Raw genomic sequence first — 19,885 nt, 5'->3', positions numbered from 1 at the left:
TTTCACTCTTGAGTTGTAGAAGTTCATTATGCAATCTAAAAAGTCTCTTATCAAATACATGATTCACAAAATTGTTCTCTTTTTTTCATTTTCTTGATGATGTTCAACTTATGTTTTCTTTTGTTACATCTAAAGATTGGTATAATTCTGGGCTGGCAGAGTGGCTCAAGTGATAAAGTGCCTACCTAGCAAGCATGAGGCCCTGAGTTTAAGCACCAGTACTGCAAAATAAATGGATGAATGAATGAATAAGTAAATAAATAAATAATGAATAAGTAAAAATAAATAAATATGGGTTTACTTCTGATTAAAATAATGTAAAGAACATGTCTCATAAAATACTACCAGCGAAGGGATTATGCACACAGAAAGTGATACCCAATATAACCATGAAAGGGCAAGGAGCACCAAACTAAAGGAAAAGAAAAAGCAAGAAAGTAGAGAGTAACCTTGATCTAGGTACATACAATCAAACCTTCAAACAACTAAGACAACTAAATGACAGGAATCACCACATACCTATCAGTACCAACATTTAATGTTAGTGGACTTAATTCCCCCATCAAAAGGCACCATTTGACAAACTGGATTAAAAAGGAAGATCCAACAATTTGTTGCTTACAGAAGACCCATCTCACCGACAGAAATAAGCATAGGCTTAGGATGAAAGGCTGGAAGAAGATTTACCAAGCCAAGGGCCCCCCAAAACAGGCAGGAGAGCAATACTTATCTCTGACAAAGTAGACTTCAAACCTACATTGATCAAATGAGATAAAGAAGGACATTCCATACTAATAAAGGGGGAAATAGAACAAAAGGAAATAACAATTATTAACCTATATGCACCCAATGTCAACACCCCCAATTTCATCAAACATACCCTGAAGGATCTAAAAGCATATATTTAACTCCAACACAGTGGTTGTAGGAGACTTTAACACCCCATTATCATCAACACATAAGTCATCCAAACAAAAAATCAATAAAGAAATCCTAGATCTAAATTATACCATAGATCAGTTGGACCTACTTGATGTCTACAGAACATTTCATCCAACTTCTACACAATATACATTCTTCTCAGCAGCCCACGGACCTTATATTAATAGCTCCAATGACCAAAATAGCTCATATTGTAGGGCACAAAGCAAGCCTCAGCAAATATAAGAAAATAGAAATTATACCGTGTATGCTATCTGATCACAATGCAGTAAAAGTAGAACTCAACAACAAAAGTAAAGACAAAAAACATACCAACAGCTGGAAACTGAATAACTCCTTGCTAATGAACAGTGGATCATTGATGAAATAAGAGAGGAAATTAAAAAGTTCCTGGAAGTCAATGAAAATGAAAACACAACCTACCGGAACCTATGGGACACAGCAAAGGCAGTCCTGAGAGGAAAGTTTATAGCCATGAGTGCATATATTAAAAAGACTGAAAGATCCCAAATCAATGACCTAATGATACATCTCAAACGCCTAGAAAAACAAGAACAAGCAAATCCCAAAGCAAATAGAAGGAGAGAAATAATAAAAATAAGAGCTGAAATCAATTAAATAAAAACCAAAAAAGCCATACAAAGAATTAATGAAACAAAAAGTTGGTTCTTTGAAAAAATAAACAAGATCGTCAGACCCCTGGCAAACCTGACTAAAATGAGGAGAGAAAAAACCCAAATTAGTAGAGTTAGGAATGCAAAAGGGGAGATAACAACAAACACCATGGAAGTGCAGGAAATCATCAGAGACTACTTCGAGAACCTATATTCAAATAAATTCGAAAATCTTAAAGAAATGGACAGATTTCTAGATACATATGATCATCCAAAACTGAACCAAGAGGAAATTAATCACCTGAATAGATCTATAACACAAAGTGAAATTGAAGCAGCAATCAAGAGTCTCCCCAAAAAGAAAAGTCCAGGACCTGATGGATTCTCTGCTGAATTCTACCAGACCTTTAAAGAAGAACTGATACCAACCCTCCTTAAACTGTTCCACGAAATAGAAAGGGAAGGAAAACTGCCAAACACATTTTATGAAGCCAGTATTACACTTATCCCAAAACCAGGCAAAGACACCTCCAAAAAGGAGAACTAAAGGCCAATCTCCTTAATGAACATTGATGCAAAAATCCTCAACAAAATAATGGCAAACCGAATTCAGCAACACATCAAAAAGATTATTCACCACGACCAAGTAGGCTTCATCCCAGGGATGCAGGGGTGGGTCAACATACGAAAATCAATAAATGTAATAAACCACATTAACAGAAGCAAAGACAAAAACCACTTGATCATCTCAATAGATGCAGAAAAAGCCTTTGATAAGATCCAACATCATTTCATGATAAAAGCTCTAAGAGAACTAGGAATAGAAGGAAAGTTCCTCAACTTTATAAAAGCTATATATGACAAACCTACAGCCAGCATTATACTTAACGGAGAAAAATTAAAACCATTCCCTCTAAAATCAGGAACCAGACAAAGATGCCCACTATCTCCACTCCTATTCAACATAGTACTGGAATTCCTAGCCAGAGCAATTAGGCAAGAAGAAGGAATAAAAGGAATACAAATAGGTAAAGAAACTGTCAAAATATCCCTATTTGCAGATGACATGATCCTATACCTTAAAGACCCAAAAAACTCTACTCAGAAGCTCCTAGACACCATCAATAGCTATAGCAAGGTAGCAGGATATAAAATCAACATAGAAAAATCATTAGCATTTCTATACACTAATAATGAACAAACTGAGAAAGAATATTGAAAACAATTCCATTTACAATAGCCTCAAAAAAAAATCAAATACCTAGGTGTAAACCTAACAAAGGATGTGAACGACCTCTACAAGGAAAACTATAAACTTCTGAAGAAAGAGATTGAGGAAGACTATAGAAAGTGAAGAGATCTCCCATGCTCATGGATTACAACATAGTAAAAATGTCTGTACTCCCAAAAGTAATCTACATGCTTAATGCAATTCCCATCAAAATTCCAATGACATTCATTAAAGAGATTGAAAAATCTACCATTAAATTTATATGGAAATGCAAGAGTCCACGAATAGCCAAGGCAATACTCAGTCAAAAGAACAATGTTGGAGGTATCACGATACCCGACTTCAAACTATATTACAAAGCATTAACAATAAAAACAGCATGGTACTGGCACAAAAACAGACATGAAGACCAGTGGAACAGAATAGAGGACCCAGATATGAAGCCACCCAACTATAACCAACTTGTCTTTGACAAAGGTGCTAAAAATATACGATGGAGAAAAAGCAGCCTCTTCAACAAAAACTGCTGGGAAAATTGGTTAGCAGTCTGCAAAAAACTGAAACTAGATCCATGTATATCACCCTATACCAATATTAACTCAAAATGGATCAAGGATCTTAATATCAGACCACAAACTCTAAAGTTGATACATGAAAGAGTAGAAAACACTCTGGAATTAATAGGTATAGGCAAGAACTTTCTCAGTAGAACCCCAGCAGCCCAGCAACTAAGAGATAGCATAGATCAATGGGATTTCATAAAACTAAAAAGCTTCTGCTCAACAAAAGAAATGGTTTCTAAACTGAAGACCAGCTACACATCAGACAAAGGACTGATAACCAGAATATATAGAGAACTTAAAAAACTAAACTCTCCCAAAATTAATGAACCAGTAAAGAAATGGGCAAATGAACTAAACGGAACTTTCTCAAAAGAAGAAATTCAAATGGCCAAAAAACACATGAAAAAATGCTCACCATCTCTAGCAATAAAGGAAATGCAAATTAAAACCACACTTAAAATTCCACCTTACCCCTGTTAGAGTAGTCATCATTAGCAACACCACAAACAACAGGTGTTGGCGAGTATGCAGGGAAAAAGGAGCCCTCCTACACTGCTGGTGGGAATGTAAACTAGTACAACCACTCTGGATGAAAATTTGGAGGCTACTTAAAAAGCTAAACATTGATCTACCATATGATCCAGCAATACCACTCTTGGGGATATACCCAAAAGAATGTGACACAGGTTACTCCAGAGGCACCTGCACACCCATGTTTATTGCAACACTATTCCCAATAGCCAAGTTATGGAAACAGCCAAGATGCCCCACCACTGACGAATGGATTAAGAAAATATGGTATTTATACACAATGGAATTTTATGCAGCCATGAAGAAGAATGAAATGTTATCATTCGCAGGTAAATGGATGGAATTGGAGAACATCATTCTGAGTGAGGTTAGCTTGGCCCAAAACCCTTAGTCCTTCCTATTATTGCTTATACTCTCTCTTCAACAAAACTAGAGATAAGGGCAAAATAGTTTCTGCCAGGTAGTGAGGGGTAAGGGGGGGATAAGAGAGTGGTCGGGGGGAAAGGGGGAGAAATGACCCAAACCGTGTATGCACATATGAATAAAATAAAAATTAAAAAAAAAAGAACCTCAAAACAAAATTACTACCAGTGAAAATAAAATGGTATGGTTTTAAGTATTTAGTGGAGAAGCTATACCATACAAAATATTCCGACAACATGTTTGAAATTTGAAGGTATTTTGGTAAATAAACATAGCTAAACAGCAGGGATGTTGGTAGATATTCTTACTAATATCCATCTACTTATGTAGATTTAAGTTGTAATAACAGTTATATTATATTTCATTATATAAATGAATGTGTTTAATTTGTTTACATTTTGTCTTTTCCAGTTTTTTCCCTTAGATTAAATTAAATCAATTTAAGCAAATTATCTTAATTTACCATTTGTACTTAATGTAAAGGATGTATAGACTTGACTGGAATTACAATTCTAAATCCTGTAGTAATTTTTTAAACTTAATCATTTTTTGGAGCCAGTCCCCAGTGACTCATGCCTGTAATCCTGGCTACTCAGGAGGCAGACATCAGAAGGATCATGGTTCAAAGCTGCCCCAGGCAAGTAGTTCATGAGACACTATCTTGAAAATAGCATGGAAACCCCACCCCAAAAAAAAAGAAAAAGGGCTGATGGAGTGGCTCAAGTGGTAGAGTGCCTGTCTAGCAAGCATGAAGTCCTGAGTTCAAACCCAAGTATCACCAAAAAAAAAAAAAAAAAAAGAATCATTTTTGGGGACATCTTGTGTTTTCATTAACTACTGATTGTTTTGCCCCTGTTTTGTGTCAGGCACTGTGCTAGGTTCTAGAACTGACAAGGTAGATAAGACATGACCCCTTCTAAAGATTTTATAGTCTCTATGGAGTGGCAAGTTCTATGATGAAAGAGTACTGTGAGGTAAGGAACAGAATGGGGTACATAATATGGTATCTGAGTTGGTATCTGGAATTGCCCCGTAGACAAAAGAAAGAATAATCCATATAGAGAGAGCTTAGCAAAAGTATGATATGCTTGTATAACTGAATTAGGCCAGTATAAATAGAACAGCTTGAAGTGAGTCTGAAAATTTTGCCAGGTAGTAGATTGTTGTGGGAAGAATGTTGGACCAGCGAGAACAAGACTCAAACCCAGGTAGTTGGAGGAAAGGAAGATTTATTATGCCAGTTGGCCAGCATCCTAGATCTCTCCAAAAATGGCACTAGACCCGCAGCTCAGGGCTGCAGGGTTTTTATGCCTCAGAATGCAGAAGCAAGCAAGCAGGAAGGGCAAAAACAGATGTGGCAGTTAGCCTCCCTCTAGGAGGTTATAACATAGCATACTAGCACAAGGTTACGACTAATCACACTACCTCAAGGTTACAGCATACCACACTAACATATCTTTGAAATCGGGACCCGGCTTGGGGAGGGAGCTTGCCTTCAGATCTTTCCCCTGGGTTTCTTTATCATTCCCTCCTCTTACTCTTCATAATCCCTTATGACCATTTCAGAGGAGTCATCTATGGGCAGTCTTTGATATTGTCTAACTAATTGTAATCTAATGGTGTCCATCTGGTTGTGAATGAACCTGGTGAGGAGGTTTATCACACAAGGCCCTAAGAGTAATAGCATAAGGAATACAGTAAGTGGGCCCACCAGGGGGGCTGCCCATGGGGCCCAGGTCTTCCATCCTGTATTCCAAAATGTTTCCTTGTTTCTTTCCCTTGCCTTGATCCTCTGTAGTAATTGGCGTTTTCTCTCACTGTCCTTACTGGTTTGCATAGAAGTGACATTCTTCCCCTACAAACGCAAATTCCTCCTTTTTCCACAGTAATGCGGTCTAAGCCTCTGCAGTTCTGTAAGACTATGGCCGTCAGTGAGTCTAACTGATTCTGTAGGGTGATGATGCTCTATTGTACTAATCCTAAATCCTCATGGGTTTGTTCAGACAGCTGGTTGTGTTGGACTTGTTGGAGGCCATAGTGGTAGCTCCTGTCGCCGTGGCTCCTGTCAGGGTGACTCCCAGAAGTTCTGGGAGGAGGATGGGGTCCTGTCAGAAAAGGTCTGGCTGTCAACTTGTCGGCTTAGGTATCGAGCAACTTCAGTCCTGGGAAGTATGTCCAGATCCGGGACTAAGAAAACTAGGGCACAAGCCCCTCCATAACAGGTGTGAATCCCTCCCTGATAGGCAAAATAAGTCCCATTAGGTGCTTTGGCTCCTTTTACAGATTGATACAATTCTTTTTGTTACCAAAGCATTCAGTTTCTCCAATTATTTGGATAGCTGGGGCTGTGAGACAGGTATTGTCGTTTTGAGTTGAGTTGTCCAGGCCCAGCTCATGTATCTCAGATATGTTAGTCAGGCCCACCTGGCATATGACACTTGGCCGGCCCTCAGGCAAATCTAACAGTCTCTGCCTAGTTCAGGGTGTGCTTGTTGTACTAACTGGTGGCTGCTTTTTGACAAAGCTATCATTTTAATGAGAGGAGTGTCAGGTTGTAACGGGGGCTGATCAGTTTCATCGGAGGAGGGAGGGAGGATTTGCCCCTGTGCCCAGGGGTCCAGGGAGTTAATTTTACTAACTGGGCGAGAGACGTTTGCTGCTTTAATCTCAAGCCTAAAGGTCTTTTAAGATTGAAGGGTCTCCCCAATGATTTTTGAGGAATCCTCCCAGCCCGAAATCCTGGTTCCCCATCGTGGTTCATCTATTGTTAATTGGAAGAGGTCTCTCTTTCCAGCTCCCTGTGCCTTAGAGCGCTCGTTCCCATTGAAGAGGTTTGAAGATAGAGTCTGAATACTGACACCCTGGCCTTTGTAGGGGTGTCCCTTTCCAAGCCCCCAGAAAGGCAAAGTCAACACATGACCAGTGTTGTAGAAAGGACCATGAAGGCCTCCTACAGTCATCCCAGTTCCGTGGTACTCGGCCATACACATTGGACAGGCGATCTCTGGATGGGCCAGAGCAAGTCAGGGTAGAGGGCCCCAGTTGGGCCCATCTCCTGGCCTCCGGGCCTGGGAAATACCTAAAGGAGACAAGACAAGGGCCTGACAAAGCACAGATGGTGAGGTTAATTAATACAGTTCCCTCTTGTCCTTGTGAGAGTTTGACCTCCCATATCAGTTTATGAGAGGCCCCAGCTGGGTCTGGAGGGTTTGTTTGTGAGTCATTTATTATTATTACAGCTGTTAGTAGAATCAGTAGGTCTGTCTGGGGCCTCATCGGTACTCCCTCAGGTCAAGGTCAGTTTCAATGGCTGGTCTATGTTGGCTCGGGATTTCCACTCCTGGCCTGGATCCTCTGCTGGTTTGGCGTGCGTGTGGTGAGTCCATGGTTTCAATCCTGCAACCTCAAGGGCTGAAGATGTGATTAGAATAACTTGGTAAGGTCCCTCCTGTTGGGGGTCTCGAATCCCTCTAATTGGGGTTTTGGCCCAAACCCAGTCCCCTGGGCTCCATGGGTGCAAAGGACCGAGGGTCACAGGCTGGCTCTTGGTGTCCTAGGAGCTGGGCAATATCCCTGGAACCATGCACCAAGCCTTTTAGGAACTTGTGGAGGCCAATCTATCCATACTCCCAAAGGTCTCCAGCCTGTCCTGGTATTAGTGGTGGTGGCCATCCATACAGGACTTCAAAGGGAGAGAGACCACATTTTTTAGGTGTACACCTAATTTTGAACAGTGCCAAGGGTAATACATCTGGCCAGGGTAGCACTGTCTCTTGACATTGTTTGCTAGTGCTTTCTTGATAGTCTTGTTCATCCTTTCCACTTGGCCTGATGATTGGGGGTGATACTGGGTTGCAAATCTCAGGTCAGCCCAACTGCACGAGATATGCCTTTGATGAAGGCAGGCCCGTTGTCTGACCTGATGCTGCTAGATACCCGAACTGAGGGATAATTTCCTTGGCTAGCACTCTTGACACTTCTGTGGCCTTTTCTGTGCAGGTGGGATATGCATCTACCCAGCCTGTGAAAGTAAAGACCAGGTGATACCGATAAGTTTTACTCGGTTGGATCTCAATAAAGCCCATCTCTAAGTGTTGGAATGGGTAGACCCCCTTTCGTGCCACATAGAGTGGCCCAGAAGTGATCAAGAATCCAGGAATCCATAGGCGGCAGAAGCCCGCAGTGCCCAGAAACTCCGGGAGCTGTCTCCAGGACTCTGGGCTTGGGTACTGGAGGATCACTTCTTTTCTCCCAGTTCCCAGCCTTCTTTTCCCTTGGCTCAGGTGATATCCCAAGTATATGACCTCCTCTAGACAGATCTGTGCTTTCTTTTGTGAGACTTTGTATCCTGCCTCCTGTAGGAATTGGAGTAGTTCTTCTGTTCCATTTTTGCAGGCCTCCAGGATGGGGGCCCACTAAGAGTATGTCATCTACATACTGGAAGATAGTGCAGTCTTTCAGTTGACAGTTTTCAAGGTCTCTGGCTAAGGCCTCCCCAAAGATAATGGGGGAATTTTTGAATTCCCTACTCCAGGTTAATTGTCCTTTTGCTCCAGTGTCAGGGTCTTCCCATTCAAATGCAAACGGGGGCTCGCTAGCTTCCTCCAGTCTCTGGCAGAAGAAGGCATCCTTAAGGTCCAGACACGTGAATGCCCTAGCAGTGGGAGGAATCAAACTCAGCAAAGTGTATGGGTTGGGGACAACAGGATGAATAGTCTCTGTTGCCTCATTCACCCAGTGCAGGTCTTGAACTGGTCGATAATCATTGGACCCTGGCTTTTTGACAGGGAGTAAAGGGGTGTTCCAGGCCAATTGTACTTTCCTCAGGATTCCCTGGTCCCATAGGTGTTGAATGTGTGGCATGATTACCTTCCGGGCCTCTAGAGGTATTGGATATTGCCTTTGACGCACCAGGTTAGCTCCTGGTTTGACAGTGACCAATATTGGGGGATGTCCTGTTGCCAGCCCGCTTTGCCTGTCCTGGTCCCAAACGCCCGGGAACTGCTTCACAAGGTGATCTAGGAATGGTTGAGGACTGATGGGTTTATTGTCCCTGGGGGGATGTATGCGCCACTCTTCTTCAAGACTGACCTTCAAGGTTAGCACTGGCAAGGTGCTCACATCAGAGGGTCCCAGATCCATAGATACTGTGGTGCCTAGTTTAGAAAGTAAGTTTCTTCCCAGAAGGGGGCCTGGAGTTTCTGGCACATACAGAAACTGGTGTCCACCGACCATGCATTCTCAGGGCTCGCAGAACCAGTACTTCTTGTTGTTTCCAGTGGCCCCCATAATGGTGATTGAGTCCTTGGTGAGCCTACTGGTTGGTGTGGTCGTGGTAGAAATGACTGCCCTAGTGTCCAAAATAAAGTCTATTTGGTGACCCTCAATGTCAGTCTTGACCATTGGCTCCTGAGGGCCAATCAAAAGGGATCCTGGTCGCCCTCAGTCAGACACGTCTCCCCAGGCTGTGTTTGTCTCTAGGTTGCAGGCTTCCTTGGATTTGGTGGCAGCCATTGTCACTCTTTCTTTTTTCCTTTTTTTTCTTGTTAGGGCGCTCATTTTTCCAGTGTCCCTCCTCCTTACAGTAGGCACACTGGTTTTTTACCAGAGGGTTTCTCCGGTCTCTCCTGTTGGGGTGCCGCTTCCAGCCTCTGGTCTTCCCGACTCCCTCCTTGAGGGCCAGAGCCAGGATCTTTGCCTTTTTGTCCAGATATTTTTCTTTCTCTCTTTTGGCCATCTCCTCTCGGTTTGCTACTACCTTGGCCTCTATACTAATGAGTTGGTCAATATTGGCACCTGTGAAGCCCTCCGTCTTTTGTAGCTTTTGGCGAACATCAGAGGCAGACTGTTGGATGAAGGCAATGTTGACTATACACTGGTTCTTGGGGGCTTCAGGGTCAAGAAGTATACTGACAATAAGCATCACATAACTGGTCATAGAATTGCCTAGGCAGCTCATCAGGCTTTTGTGTGACTTCACTGACCCTGGTGAGTTTGGCAGCTCCTTGTGCCCCCTGGTGGGCTCCCTCCAGGATGGCTTGTTTCATACACTGGATGGATTGGAGCACAGTGGGAGTGTTTGGATCCCAATCTGGTCTGGTGTCCAGGATCCTCTACTCTGCCCATCGCTCTGGGTTTGTAGTCTGCAGTGGAGCTTGGGTAACTAGCCATGCTCTGGTTGCTTGGTATACTCGCCAGTGCTCATGAGAAGTGAAGAAAGTAGACATGAGCTGACGGCAATCATCCCAGTTGGGTTGGTGGCTGTGCATAATGTTGGTCAAGAGCTCTATTACAGCCTGTGGTTCCTCTTAAGTATGCTGGGGTGTGCTGCAGCCAGTTCAGGAGGTTGGTGGTAGTGAAGGGCTGGTACACATATTGCATGGGTCCGGCTGCCTATGACCTGTCTGCCTGGGGTAATGGTGGCCTTGGAGCCTGGCACAGGGGGCATAGCACTGCAGCCAGGGTTCCTGCCTCCTTGCTTGTTAGCCTCCCAGAGTTCGGCAACCTCCCCCAATGGCTCGTATCTTTCTCTGGGGCCGTCGAAGACAAAGAGGGTATAATGAGGGAGCCGTTGGATGACGTGGATAGGGGTTTGGCTCTGATGCCTCCTCCTTTCTGTTGGGGTCCTGTGAGCTGGACTCAGGTCTCAGGGAGGCCTGGGCAGCGAGGCGCACCAGAGGAACATATGGTGGCGGGTCTGGCGGCTCAGGTTCCGAGGTGTGGTGGACCTCAAATTTCTTTTCTTTTACTTTTCCATTAACCAGAACGGCTGTGTGTCTCTGGAGTGTATGAAAACATAGCCAATCAGGTGAGCGGGTAGCCAGGATGTACCAGAAGTCAATGTAAGGAAACTGGTCAGGATGACCTGGATCCCCAACAACTATGTCTCTCACACAGGTGATAGTGGCTAGGTCCAGTGTGCCCTCGGTGGGCCATCCTGTGTTGAAGGTGGGCCATTCTACCTCACAAAAGGTTCGGAGCTTTGCTGGCTTCATCTGGACTCCATAGTCAACCGAGAAGCCATCCCTAAAGTTAGCAAGCATGGTCTGGAGCACCGTCGGGCATTTTGACCCAGAAGAACCCATTTTATATGTGCTTGATGATTATTGGTGTCACAGGACAGACAAAGGGAAGGGGGTGCCTCTCAATGAGAGGCCACACAGGTGCTCATTTGGCCTCAACCCCAGGCAGTGGGGTCAGGTGTAGTTTGGCCATAGTGGGTTCAGCCTGTCAGGGTGACTTACGATGGGACGCTAGTCCTATCCCACCATAGACCATATGCCAATCACCATGAAGTCACAGATCAAGCCCACTCAGACTCTGTAGCCTTTTGGGGACCTTAGAGGTGCCCAGCCGTGGAGCCACAAATTCGAGCTTGAAACACAAGCAAGTCAAGCCTCTTACTCACACACCATTCCACTCAGAGTTTAAAACAATCAGTTCCTATTTATTTTCCCCTAAAATTCTGGCCTGCTCTAGTCCCAGTTGACCGAAATCACATCAGTCACAGAGGAAGGGGATGCATCACCCTGGATACTCTTCAGGGATTGGCTGGTCCCCTGTGGAGGATCAGTCCACGCCGGCTCCTTACATTGACTACCCTGGGGCTTCCTACCTGGTCCGGACATCTGACATGGATCTCAGTTTCACTCCACCAGTCCGAGGGCCCAGTTGGTGGCTCTGCAGCCTCCTTCAGTCATCTGGAAGGATACCCTAGAATCACATTGGAGGTGCACACTTCCCTATTCCAGGGACCCCCCCACAGGCTGCAGAGCCAGGGAGCAGGGACCTGTTACCCAATGGGGCTCGGTGGTCTGATCTCGCTGGAGCCTCCAGAAATATTGTGGGAAGAATGTTGGACCAGCGAGAACAAGACTCAAACCCAGGTGGTTGGAGGAAAGGAAGGTTTATTACACTAGCGGGCCAGCACCCTGGATCTCTCCAAAAATAGCACTGGACCCTCAGCTCACGGCTGCAGGGTTTTTATGCCTCAGAATGCGGAAGCAAGCAAGCAGGAAGGACAAAAGCAGACGTGGCAGTTAGCCTCTCGCTGGGAGGTTACAACATATCACATTAGCACAAGGTTACAGCATACCACACCAGCACATCTGTGAAACCGGGCCCCAGCAGGGGAAGGGAGCATGTCTGTGAAACACAGGTCTAGCTGGGGGGAGGGAGCACATCTGTAAAACCTCACCAGCCAGGGAAGGGAGCTTGCCTTCAGATCTTTCCCCTGGGTTTCTTTATCAAGGTTATGGAGGATCTTAATCCATTCTAAAACTTACAAATGCAGAAACAGTGGAAAGCCATTGGAGGCTTTTAAGAACAGGAGGAGCATCTGCATTTAAACCCATAAATAAAGGCAGTGTGGAGAATTAATTATAGAAGAGAAAAACTGGAGGCTAGAGTATGTGTGGAAAGCTATCATGGTAATCTGGATCAGTGGTCTTCAAACCAATGATTACACATCCCCATTTGACCTTGTACTCAATAATAGACAACATATACGTATTTTAAAAATTATAATTTATAGACAGGTACACTGTTCTATTATTTTATATAACTACAGAAAAAATTAGAGAAACAGTTTTTTTAAAATAAACTTTAAAAAATATTATTAAATAATTTGAAATTTTGAGATTAATTGTACCAAAAAATTGATCAAATATGTGCTACACATTTGACCTACAGTAAATTGCAACATGCTGCAAATGAATGAATGCAAGCTCCATTTTGTTAATTTCTTTTTTGGTGGTGGCGCTGTAACAAACCTAGGGCTTTGTACATGCTGAATAAGTGCTCTACCACTGAGCCATCCCCACCCTTAACCCTCATATGTTAACCAAACTCTGTTATTTTCTCAGAATTTCTCAGTATCTGATGCTACACCTGACAATCTGACGTGGACTAAGTGAGGGCACCAATGTCAATCTGTATTTCTGAATATTTGCAAATCTGCATTTCTAATTGTTAGATGAAAATTAAACGTAAATACTCCCTGGCACCTCTGACACACGTTTTTGGGGATTAGACATAATGAGTTCTAAGATCTAGTGACAATAGTGATGGATGAAGGGAAGAGAGAGATGCATTTTTTAAAATTTTATTTAAAAAATTTTTTTTGCAGTGCTGGATATAGAACCCAGGTCCTTGCACATACTCAGCACGTGCTTACCACTGAGCCACATCCCTTGCCCTAAGACTGAATACTAAGAAAACAATGAACAATTTAAGTGTGTAAGGGAAGAGATACAGGTGGCTTCATACACCCTAGCTTGTGCAGTGGCTTTGTCTTTAACAGAAATATAGACCTTGAAAAGGTTTGGGTTTTTATCCTCTGTTTTGGATATTTAGAGGTTGAATTGAATAAGAAAGATCAAAGTAGAATAGTTCAATAGATTATTGGAAATAAATACCAAGATTTCAGGAATTAGGTCAAAATGGAGCTTAAGATTTGAGACTTGTCAGAATGTAGTTGATAATTAAAAGCTAGGGAAATATGTAAGGTCAAGGTAAGAGGACTGGGAGTAGATTTCTAAGAATGCTGTTGTTACTGTGTCTGAAAGACACAGAGATTGAAAAGGTAAAAGAGCAAGGACAGAGTAGAAGCTATTTGAGAAAAGGCAAGGCAGGATAGTGATTTTCAGGGAGCAAGGCTTGATTGTAGTGGCAAATGTTAAAAGGAGGAGGAATGTAAAGGCTGAAAAGAAACCACTGCACCTGGCTTAAGACTTTGGTGGCCTTAAAGAAAAGTGTTCCAGAAGAGAGTTATTAGTATAAACCAGATTGGGTTGATTTTTTGTTGTTTGTTTGGGGTTTTCGTTTGTTTGTTTTTGCTTAAACTGAAGCAATTTGTGACTACAATACTAGAAATGTTTACTACGCTGGTATGGTTATATAAAACTACAAAAGTTCACACCCACATGAAAGTCATAATCTTGTTGAAAAAAAAAACCAACTACAAAGATAGTTGGTATTAAAATGCTCTGGTATATGACCAATTTTGTTACAAAGTATTAAAATGTTGATCTAGGGGCTGGGGTTGTAGCTCAGTGATAGAGCTCATGCTTAGCATGTGCAAGGCCCTAGGTTTGGCATCCCTGCTGCCCTCCCCCCTAAAAATGTTGATCTAAAGTACAGCCCCTTTCTTCTGTACTTACATCTCTTAAACTTTATCTTGGTACAGAGAATTCACTGGCTACCTTCTCCGCTACTTTATACAATGTTTAGAAGATAGAGACTGCCAGCAGTTTTAGTTGTGCTTCATAAACCTCTGGATGATTTTGGCATTTTGTAATACCTTAGTGATCCTTATTCTTTCTGTCTCTACTATAGTGACAGATTAATTTAATATAGCTGTGGATCTTAAAGTAATGTGAATAGACTTTTCATGTTATCTTCTATAGTCTAGAATAATAATATTTCCTAGTTTATTGTTTGGGATCAGAGTATTAAGAGATATGTAAAAATGAGATGAAGCTGGATTTCTATGAGCTTTTAGTAATAATTAACAGAAAAGCGATTTCTGGTTTTTACATTAAAATTTCTCTTTTCTACCATTTTCTGCTGTATGAGTAAGGTGGTAAAGTGAAATTTACTGAAATCATTATTAAATTTTACTTTACAGTCTGTGCACCAGAGCATGATGGAGTCAAAAGACTTGGTACCAGAAAATTAGGAAGTGGTGGTTGAGGTAAGAGTGGGAAGATAGGCTGTAGCCCTTTATAAGACCCAACATACGCAGGTAGGTTCCATTTTTGGAGTAAGATAAATTCTTAAGAATTTAAAATTTTCAGCTTGAGATTCTAAAATAATGCATCATATTATATTCTTTCAAGAATTCTTCACTCCTTAGACTAAGGCTGTTATGAAAAGGAAGCCACTGCATATTGGTTAGATGTTCTTATGCTCATTTACTTAAATTTTCTTGCCCAAATTAGTCTCCTAAATATAACTTTAGAAGTTAAAATTTTAAATTTTTTTAATCAGTTTTACTTCTTATTGTAAGCTAAGAAGCTAACTTAATATACACTCATATTTTGCTAAAGGTTCTACATTTGAACCAATGATCAAAAGATTGTATCACCCCAGATATCCCACCTCCATTATTATTTTTTAAAAAAGACTAGTATCCTACAAGTATGCAATAAAGAAAACTTAATTTAAAAAAAACAAAACATAGTTTTAGTTTCCATTAGTTACCAGAATTCATTCTTGGTGTCAATTTATTATGGTATACCCACTTTTTATTTGGATAGTGTCTATATATATTTATGAGATAGTCATGCTTAAAACTTTATATAAAGTTAGTATCATACGTACTTGCTTCCCCCCAAAAAAAAAAAATTACTTTCACTAATACCCTATTTGATCCCTGGGACTATTATCCCACTTTTATTGGCAAAGAAACTAAAGTCAGAGAGATTAAGTAACTTTCATAACAATTTTGTGGCAGAGTGGAACCAAAAATTCATGTCTGTTTATCTTTTCTCCCGTATTTTTGTTACTACATATCTTAAAGGTTTCTCAAGTTGACAGTTTCACTGTTCAGTCTTTCTTTGTAGTATGACAGTATCTTTGCTTCAGTAGCTTCATAATGGTTTCATATGTTACTATTGAAGAGTTTTTTTCCTCTAGTTCCACATACCTGATATACATTTTAATAAACAGTTCTTTGCCATTGTATCTTTTGAGATAAGAAATGAGAATTTGCAGTCCCTGGATTTGTCATTTTGTTAATTGCATACCAAAATTTCACTAGAATTTAAATATATCAGTTAAGTCGATCATATTACTGAAGAGTTAAAGTGGAAAGGCAGGAACTTTTTGTTGTCATGAAAGCTGATTCCCTCTGTAGTGTAGCTTTTGGCAGCTATGAATTTTTTCGACAGGGGTGCTCGGGATTAAACCCAGGGCCTCACACATGCTAAGTATCTGCTGTATCACAGAGCAGTTATGAACTTAAAAGTAGTTGAGTGTTCAGATTGTCCCAGTATACTATTGAATTGAGACTGTGAAGTAAACTATCAAATGTCAGTGCAATAATTCATGAGTTTCTATATCTGACGGCATGATAAAATTTAGTGTTTCATTATTTGATATGATTGTAGTTAAATTTTGCTGTCAGAGGTGATTGCAGAGAGTATGGATTTCAATCAAATTCCTATCTCTCATGAGAATAGGTTACATAACTGCTCTTTAAACAGCAAGAATGAATTCAGGTACTTTATAAGGTAATATAATCCACTTTTGAATAGCTATGGCAGTTAGAAAATTTTGGAAATTTTTGTTCCAAAATCTACCTCCCTATATTTTTCCCAACTACTTTTCCATTTCCGTCCTCCCATACAAGATAGATTTCTACTTATTCACATGACAGTACATCAAAATAGCCAAAGACTTCTATAATTTCCTTTGAGTCTTTTCCAGACTGAAAGTCCTTAGTTTGACTTATTTTTACACATAGCATAAGAGTTCCTATCAGGATTGCCTTCTTCTGGTTATGTTTGAATGTTTAGGGTCCTACTTGGGAGGCTGAGATCAGTAAGATCACAGTTCTCAGCCCAGGCAAATAGTTCATGAGACTACAACTCCAAAATAACCAGAGTAAAATGGGCTGGAGGTTTGCCTGCTTTGCAAACATGAAGCCCTAAGTTCAGACCCCAGTTCCACCCAAAAAAAAAAAAAAGTTTAGGGTCTTAAATTTTCCCAGATTAGTGCCCTATATAATGTATGTTAGGATAGTTACCTGTCTCGTTATCTGGTATGTAACCTAAATTCTTTAATTTTGAGAAAGCCACATCATGCTGTTAGCTCATTTGGGGCTTGTAGCCATCTAAAGCCTCTTTAGGACTGGATAAGTTGAGGTCCTCTAATTTGTTCTAATTATAGTGAAGTTTTTAAACATTAAATGTTTAGATATTGAAGTTACTCTTAGCATGTTTCTTCATTTAGTTCACCGATGTAGTTTGTCAGTAGGAAATTTATATTTTTAGTATACTAGTCATGTCCCCAAATCATTTTGTTTTGTTTTTAACCAACAGATAATTATTTGCTTTATGTAGGACACGAGATATTTCCTTACAGTATTGACAGTTTTCTAGGGTGGGAACTTACTCTAAAATAAAAAGGTTTTTTGAATGTTCTAGTTATTTTGGAAAAAGTAAAGGAACTTGCTCTGTCCCCACAGTAAAACATAATAAAACACTTCAGTAATAATGAAAACATTTGGTACCAGCACAAGAACAGACCACTGGAACAATATAGAGAACATAGAGCCAACTTGATTTTTGCATAAGAATTTTGTAAGATAAAAATGCCGTTACAAATTGGTCAGGTATTGACTATTAGAGGGTATGGGGAAACTGGCTTAAGGCTCAATATATGGAGAAAAATTAAGTTCAGTTCTTGGTTTTTTTTTTGTGGCTGGCAGTTAAAAATACTTAAAATTTACTTCCTGGGGGAGTGGATAAATAACGCATAGAATACATTGCATTAGTCAGAGACAGTGAACTAAGTAACTTTTAAATTACTTCCAACTGTTTTTCTCAAATAGAGCTTTTGAAAATAACAAAAAATAATTTTTGAAAAAGGAACAATGAGTACTTAGGAGGCTGAGGCAGGAAGGAGATCATTAACTATGCTAGAAGGAATAACTTTTGGGGAAGAAGAATGGGAAATGGAGAAGGGAAGAATGAACTCAGTTAGCTACAAGAGGGGTCTTGTACAGGATGAGGGTGATGTGCCGTGAACTGAAAAGCACCAATATCTCAGCCTTTGTACTGAAGGAATAAAAGCACAGCTTAAGGGTTTATTTGACAGTGTGTATAAAGACATAAAAACCAAGAAACCTGGGTTGAAGGCATATCTCAAATGGTTGAGTGCTTACCTAGCAAATGCAAGGCCCTGAGTTCAAGCCCCAGTACCATCAAAAATAATAAAACATGAAAAATTTAATATAATCCAGGTACTTGGACCTGAGGTCTTAATTTAAGGCAGTGGTATTTGGGAATGGTGTGTAAAGGACTGGTACAAGAAATACTGCACAGTTGGGTGCCAGTGGCTCACACCTGTAATCTCAGCTACTTGGGAGGCTGAGATCAGGAGGATTTCAGTTTAAGGCCATCCTGGGCAAATTGTTCATGAAACCCTATCTCCAAACTAATCAGAGCAAAATGAACTAGAGGTATTACTTAAACAGTAGAGTGCCTGCTTTGCAAGCAAAGCCCTGAGTTCAAACCTCAGTCCAAGGGGTGGGGGGAAGAAAAGGAAAAAAAGAAATATTGCATAGAGGTGGAGTCAGCAACTCATTGGGTCAAGAGATGAGCCAGATTTTGAATTTGGGCAACTTAAGATGGAGGTGCAATTAATTAAATCTTGCTGAATTCAATTTTATATACATTTCATTGGAGAGTCTCTAAATTCATTGATGTAGATTATCCACTATTAGAACATTTATTGAGGATGTATGTATGCTAGATATCAAAGCAGGGTATTTTTTTTTATCCTGGGAATGTTTTGACCCTACCATTTCAACCTTTTCCATCCTTTTCATCCTTAGAGTTGTTTGATTGGGTTTCCAAGAATTGGTAAGCTTAAAACCAATTTAGTTGTTAAATTAAATAAAATGACAAAACAGTTGAAACATCCTGACAAATTAGATCTGTATAATTTTACCTAAGAAACTATACTTGGTGATGATAGCTACAAAAGAAAGCTTAAAATAGCAAAAACCAGCCGGGCGCTGATGGTTCACACCTTTTTGAAGCCAGCGCAGGCAAATACTTCATGAGACCCTATCTCGAAAAAAACCTGTCACAGAAAAGAGCTAGTGGAGTGGCTCAAGTTGTAAGCCCTGAGCTCAAGCCACAGTACCCTTGTCCCTTAAAAAATAGCAGAAACCATTGAAAGTTGTTTTAAACCCAAAAACTGGTAGTTGAATCAAATCTTTGTTGTCATATTTAGTCTTGAAAAACATGATAAGTGAAAAAAAAAATTAGAAAAGGGAAGAAAGTAGAAGTTTTGTGGTGTGTAGAATATTGCTCTAGGAATCCTTATTTTGTTGTTATGCTGGATCTCTTTCTCTGCCTTCTTCACTTGGGCTATCTTTGAATCTTTTAATTTTATTTTAAATCAGACCAGTACTATGTGAGTGCACTCTCATTGTAATATATTTAGATTGTGTAAACAAAATTAAAATCACTCTGTGACCCTGTCACTTCCCTGTCCAGAGGTAAGTACTGCATCAATTTGGTACATACCTTTTCAGATATCTTTTCGCTGGTTTTTATGAATGTGTGTACAAAAGTAAATATTGCTTTGTGGATATTTAGCATCATTTGCTGTGGTCTGTAATTTTTTAAAAAGTGGGTAAGTCTTGAATATCTTTCCATGTTCACTATATTCTATCAAAAGGTTTGCTGGATGAAAATGGAGAAATATTATCCTTACTGATTAGATACTGTTGTAAAGTTAGGGAGTATAAGGAATACAGATGTCTTGCTCTTAAGAAGCTCCCAGTTGGAATAAGATAATTATAATATAGTAGACTAGCTGTTCTAATAGTTGCTATTTTAGCACAG

At 40.6% G+C, this 19,885-nt stretch overlaps 1 protein-coding gene across 5 annotated transcripts in view; it reads left to right on the top strand.

Moving 5' to 3' along the window:
* Nucleotides 1-19,885, top strand: part of Ago3 (argonaute RISC catalytic component 3) — a 141,871-nt gene that overhangs the window by 32,082 nt on the left and 89,904 nt on the right. The window contains exon 2 of one of the 5 annotated variants that reach the window (XM_074080588.1): nucleotides 14,932-14,997. The exons of the other annotated variants lie outside the window; for them this stretch is intronic. The gene's annotated coding sequence lies outside the window, so the exon portion shown is untranslated. The remainder of the gene's footprint in view (nucleotides 1-14,931; nucleotides 14,998-19,885) is intronic. 5 annotated transcript variants of the gene reach the window in all.

Source organism: Castor canadensis, chromosome 7, assembly GCF_047511655.1.
Source record: "Castor canadensis chromosome 7, mCasCan1.hap1v2, whole genome shotgun sequence".
Classification (NCBI taxonomy): domain Eukaryota; kingdom Metazoa; phylum Chordata; class Mammalia; order Rodentia; family Castoridae; genus Castor; species Castor canadensis.
This window is presented reverse-complemented; position numbering and strand designations above follow the sequence as displayed.